This window comes from Gigantopelta aegis, chromosome 12, assembly GCF_016097555.1.
Source record: "Gigantopelta aegis isolate Gae_Host chromosome 12, Gae_host_genome, whole genome shotgun sequence".
NCBI lineage: Eukaryota > Metazoa > Mollusca > Gastropoda > Neomphalida > Peltospiridae > Gigantopelta > Gigantopelta aegis.
The window spans coordinates 15606283-15618478 of record NC_054710.1 but is presented as its reverse complement, the minus strand read 5'-3'; the positions used below and the strand labels follow the sequence as shown (position 1 = coordinate 15618478).

Sequence of the window (12196 nt, the reverse complement as noted above, 5' to 3'; positions counted from 1 at the left end):
AGATTTATTTAACACATGTCATTCTGTTGACATTTAGCAACTTCAAACAAAATATGTTTGATGGTAAACTCAAGACACCCTCATTATACCGCCAACTCGATATTACGCCAAAATTGCTTTGGTACATTAGTGAGCGTTAAAGGCATATTGTCACAGACCACTGACCTATTACATGGCCTAACAAAATATTACTTAATATATATATATATATATATATATATATTTGATTTGTCCCTAAACGTACTTTATTCAACCAATTACGTAACCACCGTATTCCACTTATTAATGATATTTTGTAAAAATAATTGAATTATGGCAATGGTCCATAATTCAAAAACTAACATAGCTGAGAGGGTTGACATGAATTTCACTCTATCGTGGTGTAGTTAAAGTGATGCAATAGCTAGGTTTGGTCTGTAAACATTAATGTAATTTTGATTTATTATTAATTTTTAGAGAAATAAGGTCCTTAAATCTGTGACAGTATGCCTTTAAATCGAGGTAAATTGTAATTTTATATAATATAACAATATTTTATACCCCGAAAACCTTTTAACATGGCTACAAACTACAGATAGTCCCTTTAAATCTATGGAAACAAGACTTATCCGTCCGAATTAAACATGACACATGATATTACATTGACAGCAGTCTGCAGCTGGTTGCTATGGTGATGGATCGATCTAATTAAAATTAGCTCCACTAGTCAATTACTATTACCTGTGGATCTATCAGCACTCCGTTGGAGCTCATGTCCAGTTGACCTTTCATTCGACCAAACAAAACCTTACTTGCAAAATCATGCCAGTGATTTGAAAAGAATTTGAAAACATTCGGGATTATGCCGAGGGTATACGAAATGATTCGGGTGAATTACGAAGTATGGCGGAAACTAATTTCAATATAAAATGTTATATAAAATTCGTTTCAAGACGAAGAAAAAAAACCCCGTGATGGTATAGCCATAACATCTGTTTATACTAGTATACAATCCAGAGTTTATTACTACACTTTCCCCCTTGTTTTTAATGTTGAAATAGACCAACAAGTTCGCCTATTGCATAAATAGTCTCGCCCGGTGTAATTGTTCGATATTTAAATTGTTATTTATAGATGAAATGTCACCTGGACATGGGAGTCCACGCAATACTATTAGATCTACTGTTTGACCAATATAGCTAATTTTAATCAGATTGGGTGATTGATACGTAATGAAGCTTTTAAGGACTTATATGTGTATGTGTATGTGTATGTGTATGTGTATGTGTATGTGTATGTGTATGTGTATGTGTATGTAAATGTATATGTATATGTATGTAGCCAAGGATTCTTTGGGCAACATCTCTATAAATAACACTCCATAATTGTGATCTCTTTGAGTTAAAGTTGCTATATAGAGAATAATACATAGTTGTTTTAAAATGGATCTAACGAGCAAAAGCGAGTTTTTAAACAACGAGTTGTAAGATAAATGGTATCTAACGGACACGAATGTATTATTCTATTTCTTACATATCCTCAAAATACCGGTTTTAAACAAATTTTAACATCTTTTTCCACTAAAAGTTATTTACAGCCTTTGCATTTGTCACAGACAAATGACTTTCGCGTCACAGACACATGATTGCCAGGTTAACTATACGTTACAGTGTAATCGATTTCGATTGTACTGTTTTGTTTTCATTGGATGTATGGCATTGGTGACCTAGTCATCAACTAGAAGCAGCCAGTCATATGTCTTGAAATTGTTAACACACGTACACGTGTAAACAACCATGTGTTATCAAAAATAACGAATGAGGTTCTCGCCAACGGGAGTATATAAGAAATGATAATTGCAAGTGCCATTTTTCGCTATTTTAAAACATTTATTTGTAATACATTCTAACTACAAATTAATCAATAATCGATCCCACGCATAATCGCTGCATAAATAGCTCAGGAATATAAAAAGCGTAATATGTGTATACACCGTGTACATTTTTGTTTAACGACACCACTAGAACACACTGATTTATTAATCACCGGCTATTGGATGTGTAACATTTGGTAATTTCGACAAATGTTTTATTTAACGACGCACTCAACACATTTTATTTACGGTTATATGACGTATTTCGACAAACAGTCTTAGAGAGGAAACCCGCTACATGTTTCTATTACTAATAGTAGCAAGGGATCTTTTATATACGTCATCCCACAGACAGGATAGCATATACCACGGCCTTCTGATATACCAGTCGTGGTTCACTGGCTGAAGCGAGAAATAGTCCAATGGACCCACCGACGGGGATCGATCCCAGACCGACCGCACATCAAGCGAGCGCTTTATCAGTGGGCTACTCGCGTTCAGTACAACTAGATTCCTGGCTCGGCGCATCGTAACAAATATTATGAAATCAGCGAATCCAGAAAATCTGGCAAGTTGACTGGATAGTGCGATCAGACAGATGAGTTGCACAAAGACAGAACATTGTCGACAACATCCGCCTGACATAACGTTTCGGAGTATTCCCCTACACTGAACGCGCGGGCAGTCCAATATTTGTTTTTTTTTACTAGTAAATATAAATCATTTAGTTGTAATGGTCTTTATAGGTATATATACTAAAAGGCAAACGTTATTGTGACATGGATTGTTTGGAGTAATCAATTTGTGAATGGATTTATGGATGTAAACCAGAGAAAATGTGCATGGAACAGCTCGAAGAAATACAACCAAGCAGTTGTTGCAGCGATTGCATGCTTTGTGCAAGAAACATGGAATATTCGGGAGAAATCCTGTCCAGTTTTCACCATAAAAGGCCAGACATTCAGTCGCAAATCATTGCTACTCTGTGCAGGCGTCAGGAGTCCAGAAGCCAGAAAAACACCCATTAGTGAACTGTTTGATGCAATTTCGTCATGCCACGCCTCAGTGAAAATGACAGATGGCTAGTCATAGGGATGTTTGAATTTGGGACCTCGCAGCGTGACGTCGCACGTCAATCCAACGTCCACAGAAACACCATATGACACTTATGGCAACGATATCAACAAAACAACCAGGTCAGGGCGGCCGACCACCCGTGACAACCCCTAAACCTAACCTTAACCCTGATCCTTCCTCAGATCTGGAATGGATTCCCAGAAACTCTCTCCAGCGTTTAGTGGCCTCAATGAGACGACGGTGCCAGGCCTGTATCAATGCTCAAGGTGGACACACTCGCTACTGACTGTGTCAACTTACCCTCTGGATCCCCCTCTAGTGATGTGGCTCATTTGCATATGGCAGGTGCACCCTTTTCATGGACTATTGCTCGTTTCCATACCTTCGGACATGTCTCTTTCCATGTTATAACGTTTCATACACGGCAGTAAAAAACTTATGATCCATTATCTTTGTATTTTGTGTGTCACAATAATGTTTACCTTTTAGTATAGTTAAAGGTATACTATTTACATTTTAAAGCGAAATTTAGTAAATATGTTTATACGAGAAACCGGCATTATGCAACTTTGAGATAAGACCTTTAATTAGGCAACGATTAATCGAAGTTATTTATCATTTCATTTGAACTTATTTTCATGCTTTTCTAATTAAGGTTCAAGCACGCTGTCCTGGGCACACACTTCAGTTATCTGGGCTGTTTTTCCAGGACAGTGGGTTAGCTGTTAATTGTTAGTGAGAGAGAAGGTGATGTAGTGGCCTTACACCTACCTACTGAGTCGTTAAAACTCCCTCTGGGTGGGAGCCAGTACCGGGGCTGCGAACCATGTACCTACCAGCCTTATGTCCGATGGCTTAACCGCGACACCGCCGAGGTAAAAACAGAGAAATATGACAACCGCATCTTTGAGATTGCATACCGTTGAAAATTGCTTCCTCTGACACACCATTCTTCGATTTATGTTAGCTACTATATCCAGTCTAAGTCACAAATATACACCTCGCATCCCCCCCCCCCCCCCCCCCCCCGTCCATTGTTGCTAACAAGTCTGGTCTAACCCACGACACTACATAACTATCGCCGGTAGTAGAGTAGTATATTACCAAGTTGCCAGAACCTCTTACGGCAACACACCACCATAAATTTTGTCGTGTCGTTACTTCCTGTACCATCTTAAAGGGACATTCCTGAGTTTGCTACATTGTAAGATGTTTCCGACTAATAAAATATTTCTACGATTAAACTTACATATTAAATGTACTTTCTTGTTTTGAATATCAGTGTCTGTATATTCAGTGTGTTTCTGGTCGTCTTAATATTTGTAAGGAGCCCAAATTGGATTCTGTTTTCAAATAATTTCGTATGAACGAAAAATTTATATTTTAGGAAATAAAATGAAGTTTAACCTAGTAAACATATTAGAACGATCAGAAACACGTTTAATATACAGCCACTAATATTTTATGCAGAAAAATATATTTGATATGTAATTATAATCGTTAGAAAGGCTCTGTTAGTCGATAACATCTTAAAGGGACATTCCTGACTTTGCTACATTGTAAGATGTTTCCGACTAATAAAATATTTCTACGATTAAACTTACATATTAAATGTACTTTCTTGTTTAGAATATCAATGTCTGTATATTCAATGTGTTTCTGGTCGTCTTAATATTTGTAAGAAGCCCAAACTGGATTTTGTCTTCAAATAATTTGGTACGTACAAAAACAAATGTTTTTTAGGAAATAAAATGAAATTTAACCTAGTACAAATATTAGAACGACCAGAAACACGTTTAATATACAGCCACTAATATTTCATGCAAAAAATTATATTTGATATGTAATTACAATCGTTAGAAAGGCTCTGTTAGTCGATAACATCTTAAAAATTGTAGCAAACTCAGGAATGTCCCTTTAAAAGTTGCAGCAAACTCCGGAATGTCCCTTTAATTTAGTCCGGTTTAGAAAATAGTTCCTCATAAACAAAATACTACAAACTACAAGTAGGTTGACCTCTGTAGTATTTAAGTAACCCATTGGTCTCAAGTTACTTGTTATAATGTAGTACTAACTAATAACAACTGTGCAAGTGATATATCGCCATTTGTAAAACAGCAACACGAGTCGGTACTCTTGACATGAGGGTGGCTGATTGAAACATTTCGTGGTCGACCTGTGTTGATTTATTTTTACACAGTACTTGTCAATTGAGAGCACTCCCTAAATTAGTAGTCACATGACCCTCTCGATAATGTTGGATTTTTCACAGAATATATTCTGACATAGAAATTATATTAACTGCATGGAGTAATAAATGGTGGTGTGACACCTTAAAGCGACATACCCTAGATTTTTTAAACACTACGAAGACTTTTTTACACTATTAGATTTGTTAAGAGTTGTTACTGATTTAAACGAGCAATCACTTACATTTTATTATTATTAGAGTATCCATTTCCCAACATTCAGTGTTTCCGGTCATCCTGTTTTTTTTTGTAATACAATGTACCACGAAATACATTTTTCATAATTCTAAAAACGCATGTATCCCTGAAAAGTAACTGTTTACTCTGAGAAGAGACGAGTTTATTTTTTAAAGGTATTTCCCCGTTTCAAGAAGAAGAAGAAGAAGAAATGTTTTATTTAACGACGCACTCAAAACATTTTATTTACGGTTATATGGCGTCAGATATATGGCTAAGGACCATACAGATACTGAGAGAGGAAACCCGCTGTCGCCACTTCATAGGCTACTCTTTTCGATTACCAGCAAGGGATCTTTTATATGCACCATCCCACAGACAAGGTAGTACATACCACGGCCTTTGATATACCAGTCGTGGTGCACTGGCTGGAACGAGAAATAGCCCAATGTGTTCACCGACGGGGATCGATCTCACACTAACCGCGCATCGAGCGAGCGCTCTACCACTGGACTACGTCCCGCCCCTTCCCCGCTTCAACGTCACATATTGGTTTCACTCTAGTGTCATTTTATCCAGATCTGTTACGGGCTTATAGGAGATTAATCAAGCTTAGTGTCACGGGTCGAGACTAGGGCCAGACTAAAGTCTGTTTTGTTTAACGACACCACTAGGGCACACCGATTAATTAATCATCGGCTATTGGATGTCAACTATTTGGTAATTCTGACTCATAGTCATCAGAAGAAATCCGCTACATTTTTCCATTAGTAATAATGGATATGTTATATGCACGATCCAACAGCCAGATTAGCAAATACCACGGTCTTTGATATACCAATCGTGGTGCACTGGCTGGAACGAAAAATAGCCTCATAGGCTCATCGACCGCGCATCATGCGAACGCTTTATCACTGGGGTTCGTCCCGCCCCAGGGCCCCGTTCCATGAAGCGACCTTAGCCCTAAGATTACCGTAACTGCACAGCTAACATATGCACTTAAGGTGATCTTAGCGCTAAGATCGCTTTGTGGAACGGGGCCCAGGGTCAGACTAAGACCACAGCTAAACGTATAAATGGGAAGTAGCAGGCGTGTGGCACGGATGGTCACAAGATACAAGCAAGTGGAGAAACAATGTCTGGGACGTGGACACATACAGCCGAATAATCTGTATTATGTGTTTACCACATTTGAAGAAAAAAAGGTGAACTTATTGACTGACCCTTAATTAACTTTGATAAAACCATACACTGTGTTTCGAGTAATATTTCTATGTGTTAATTTGGTAAGCCAGTACCTACCACATGTGTATGTGAGAAACACACACACACACACACACACACAGAGAGAGAGAGACAGAGAGAGAGAGACAGAGAGAGAGAGAGAGACAGAGAGAGAGAGAGAGATAGATCACTGCCGCCATATTACCACTAAAATAGCAAGGTTCTTTTATAAACACTTCCCATAGACAGGACAGTACATACCACTGTTTTTGATGTACCAGTCGTCATTTGCACCGACCAGTGATCCATAACTGGTTCAACAAAGGCCATGATTTGTGCTATCCTGCCTGTGGGAAGCGCAAATAAAAGATCCCTTGCTGCTAATCGGAAAGAGTAGCCCATGTAGTAATGTAAAACTGAAGACTGATTGAGTTTTTTTAAATTTTATAAATAAATAAATAATTTTTAATGTAAAATTGAAGACTGATAACCCACCCCGTACGTATTGGTATGGTTCGCTGTACTGCGGCCACTAAAATAGACTCGCCCGATATTTTTAGAATTTGTATGCTCCCAAATAACGTTATAAAAGGCGAAGTGTGATTGGTCAATATTTAAATTATTATTTACAGACGAAATGTTACCTGGACATTGGGGACTACGCAGTGTTGTTAGTTTTAAATCACTGGCAGGATTCTGCAAGTAAGGTTTTGATTGGTGGACATGAGCTCCAACTGGCTGTCTTTAGATCCACATATAATAGTGGAGCTAATTTTAATTAGATTGTGTTGAGTGCGTCGTTAAATAAAACATTTCTTTCTTTCTTTTGGTAGGTACTTGTGTCGCAGCTCAGTACCGGCTCCCAGCCAGAGCGAGTTTTAACAACTCAATGGGTAGGTGTAAGACCACTACACCCTCTTTTCTCTCACTAACCACTAACAATTAACTCACTGTCCTGGACAGAGAGCCCGGATAGCTGAGGTGTGTGCCCAGGAAAGCGTGCTTGAACCTTAATTGGATATATGCACAAAAATAAAGTTGAACTGAACTGGGTAGTCTTCAAACTTGTAATATAAATTCTTTTGGATACAGCAATAGAAGAATAATTTCGTTCTGTTTAGCGACACCACTGGAGCACATTGATCTATTAATCATCGGCTATTGGATGTCAAACATTTGGTAATTGTGACATGTAGGTATCAGAGGAAACCCGCTACATTTTTCCAAAATCAGCAAGGGGATCTTTTATATGCACTTTCCCACAAACAAGAAAACACATACCACGGTCTTTGACCAGTCGTGGTGCACTGGTTGGAAGGAGAAAAAAAATCAGCTGAATGGATCCACCGAGGTGATTAGATCCTGCGATGCATACACTTCAGGCGAGCACTCAACCGAATGAAGTAAATCCCACCCCTGGTTTAATAGGAAAGGCAGGAAGGAAATGTTTTATTTAAAGACGCACTCAACACATTTTATTTACGGTTATATGGCATCGGACATATGGTTAAGGACCACACATATATTGAGAGAGGAAACCCGCTGTCGCCACTTCATGGGCTACTCATTCCGATTAGCAGCAAGGGATCTTTTATATGCACCATCCCACGGACAGGATAGTGCATACCACGGCCTTTATTACACCAGTTGTGGAGCACTGGCTGGAACGAGAAATAGCCCAATGGGCCCACCGACAGGGATCGATCCTAGAGCGATTGCGCATCGAGCTACGTCCCCCCCCCTCCCCTTCCCCGGTTTAATAGGTACACGGGTTTAAAATAGTCATGGTTTCTCGCGCATCTGAATAACATAGAGATATCGCTGTGTGAAAACAGTCAATAAACACTGTATGGAATGATTCTTCCCCTCCCCTTTCTCTCTTTCCCTTTTCTTTTCTCTGCTTTATCTTTTCTTTCCTTTATCTTTTAACTCTCTCTCTTTTTTTTCTTTTTTTTAAAAATGTTTTCTTTACATTTTAGCTTCGTTTGCAATAGTGTTTTGATCGATGGCTTATCAAGCGTTTATGTTTCAGCTAGAACGTTAAAAACTTGATAGTGAGAGGGTCTTTGACATTTCATTATCTCAAAGTGATAAAGTGGATGCAAATGTAGCTATTAACCAGACATCGGAGCGAGACATTGCCCAGTGGTACAGCGCTCGTCTAATGCGCGGTCGGTCTAGGATCGATCCCAGTCTTTGGCCGTTGGACTATTTCTCGTTTCAGCCAGTGCACCACGACTCGTGTATATATATATATATATATATTATATATATATATATATATATATATATATATAAAACCCGTGGTATGTGCTATCATGTCTGTGGGGTGATGCGTATAAAAGACCCCTTTGCTACCAATGGAAAACCGGTCGGGCTGGCGGTGCTCCCTGACAATTTCCCGTTCCCATTCCCAATGGAAAACATGTAGCGAGTTTTCTCTCCAAGACTATACCGGTATATGTCAGAATTACCAAATGTTTGATATCCAACAGCTAATGATTAATAACTGAATGCGCTCTAGTGGTATAATTAAAGAAAAACAATTTTAACTATTAATCACAAATAGGCCTAAATGTAAAACTGGCGTAATATTATACTCAGGCCCGTAGCCAATGGGGGGTGGGGGGTGGGTGGGTGGGGGTGGGTGGGGGGAGTGGGGACTTTTTGTTTTCAAGTGCATCACCATAAGCCTAAACGACCCCACCCCCCCAAAAAAAATAAAAAATAATAATAATAATTTTAAATCTTGGCTACAGGCCTGATACTCGTAACTTTGAGAACGTGCCTTTAATTTTAACTGTCTCTTGGCTAGAGTTAAAAGTTTATTTTGTTTAACTAGAGAACACTTATTTATCAATCGTCGATTATTGGATGTGAAACGTTTGGTAATTCTGACATATAGTCTTAGAGGAAAGCCGCTACGGGTTTCCCATTCGCTGCAAGAGGTTTTACTTTTTGTTTCTTTTTTAACACTTTTAAAGCTAACAGTTTATTTTGTTTAACAACAACACCACTAGAGCACAATTATTTATAAATCATCGGCTATTGGAAAAACACATTTGGTAATTTTGACATAGTCTGAGGAAATACGCTACATTTTATATTAATCATCGGATATTGGATGTCAAACATTGCCAACATTGGTCATTTTGATAGGGTCTAAGAGGAAACCCGCTACATTTTTTCATTAGCAGTAATTTGTTTTTGTTTAACGACACCAATAGAGCACAATTATTTATAAATCATCGGATACTGGATGTCAAACATTGCCAACATTGGTCATTTTGATAGGGTCAAAGAGGAAACCCGCTACATTTTTTCATTAGCAGTAATTTGTTTTTGTTTAACGACATCACTAGAGCACAATTATATATTAATCATCAGCAAGGTATATTTACTTTCCCATAAACAGTGGTGAAGCGCTCGCTTGATGCGCGGTCGGTGTGGGATCGATCTCCGTCGGTGAGCGACAGCGAGTTTCCTCTCTCAATATCTGTGTGGTCCTTAACCATATGTCCGTAATGTCATATAAACTGTAAATAAAATGTGTTGAGTGCGTCGTAAAATAAACCATTTCCTTCCTTCCATTCCCATAGACAGGATAGCACATATTGCGGGCTTTGATATACCATTTGTAAGACACTGGTTGGAACGGGAAAAACAATCAGATAATGGGTGCTTCCTACGAAAGAGAGAAAGAAATGCTTTATTTAACGACGCACTCAACACACTTTTATTTACGGTTATATGGCGTCAGACATCTGGTTAAGGACCACACAGATTTTTTTAGAGGAAACCCGCTGTCGCCACTTCATGGGCTACTCCCCTGCGTGTGCTGTAACCTCACCGTGGTGCAGGGGTGTAACATTCTCTTTGAGAATGGCCAATACAGCACAAAATTGAAGTTTTGAGTAAAATTCGGTGTCCGTAAAATTCTGTGATATTTGTGTTTTTGCACAGTTCTTTACACTGTTTTTGAATTTTTATATTGATGTTGATCATCACTTTATTTATTTGCATTACCATAGTTTGACACCCAATAGCCGATGTATTTTTCGTGCTGGGGTGTCGTTAAACATTCATTCATTCATTCATTCATGGGCTACTCATTCCGATTAGCAGCAAGGGATCTTTTAGTTGCGCTTCCCACAGGCAGAATAGCACAAACCATGGCCTTTGTTGAACCAGTTATGGATCACTGGTCGGTGCAAGTGGTTTACACCTACCCATTGAGCCTTGCGGAGCACTCACTAAGCTACTAAGGCGAGCACTCTACCTACTAAACCATATCCCTGAATAACTTCAACAACTCGGCGAGATGAGTTGGTTGTCATGTGACGTCAGAGGTCAGGTAAATCGTGACAATAGTTTTAATATGCTACAATATGGCAGGCAAGGTTGTCATGTAAGGCTAATTTATGAGTGTTTTATTTTTACTTTTTTCCTGCTGTTTCTTTTCGGACAACGAGAAAGTTGGTTTGTGTTGTTTAACGACGCCCACGACGGCACATTGATTTATCAGTCATCGGCTATCGGATGTCAAACATCTTGTCACGATGTAAAGTATAATTGCAATGATCGTGTGAATTATTTGTGAGTGTGATAACAAGAGAGACTAAACGCATAGGCGTACGGGCTCCCACTTTTGTACGGGGTGGGATGAAGGGGGGGGGGGGGGGGGGCATGCAGGCTGGCTTTTGCCCGAATTAAACGAAAATGCCCGAATCTTGACAACAACATTCATTCACATTAGCATTACTACAAAACAGCTACATGGGGTTGCAAACGAATCACTACGCATTTTTACACGGATTAGAATCATGCAAATACTTGGTAAAAAGGTCTCAGGTTAGAACATTTTGCTCGAATACCGTGCCGTGGTATGTGCTATCATGTCTGTGGGAAAGTGCATATAAAAGATCCCTTGGTGCTAATGAGAAAATGTAGCGGGTTTTCTCTGAAAAATTACGAATCAGAAATACCATATGTCGATGATTAACAAAATTCAAATGCCGATGATTAATTAATCAATGTGCTCTAGTAGTGTCGTTGAACAAAACAAACCTTATTTATTTATTTATTTTCAAAAAGTACTATCACCACTAATATACAACTTCCATTTCAGTAGTTGCATGTAAAGTTACCCCCCCCCCCCCCCCAACAAAAAACCTTGGATCCGTGATTGTAGTAAAATATATTTCACTTTATATCTATGATGCATAGTACCACCGTAGTACGTTTACTTAAATGTCAATAAACGTAGTGCCGTGGCCTCGATTAATTTTCAGCTAAGTTGCAAAGTTCTCAACGTAGGCCTATGTTATCTGAAACATATCACATACTTTGATTGTACTGGAAATACTAGATATAATATCTATATATACTCTTTTAAAAAAAGTAGAGGAAACTGAAATATTAATGTCAATATTGACTATTAGACCGAACATACGTTTTGACCACAGACATCCTAGTAAAGAAAGTTCAGGTCTGTTTATCAACACACCGAAACACATTCCATAGTTTGCACATGCATCACGCAGTTGCCCCGTACACGTGCGTGGGGTATCATTCTCGATTTTGACAATTTCCAGGAAGGTCCATTAATCACTGTGGA

At 38.7% G+C, this 12196-nt stretch overlaps 1 protein-coding gene across 1 annotated transcript in view; it reads right to left on the bottom strand.

The window, feature by feature from the left end:
* LOC121386880 (beta-1,3-galactosyl-O-glycosyl-glycoprotein beta-1,6-N-acetylglucosaminyltransferase-like) overlaps nt 1-12196 on the bottom strand; it is a 52556-nt gene that overhangs the window by 39269 nt on the left and 1091 nt on the right. The gene's annotated exons all lie outside the window — the stretch shown is intronic.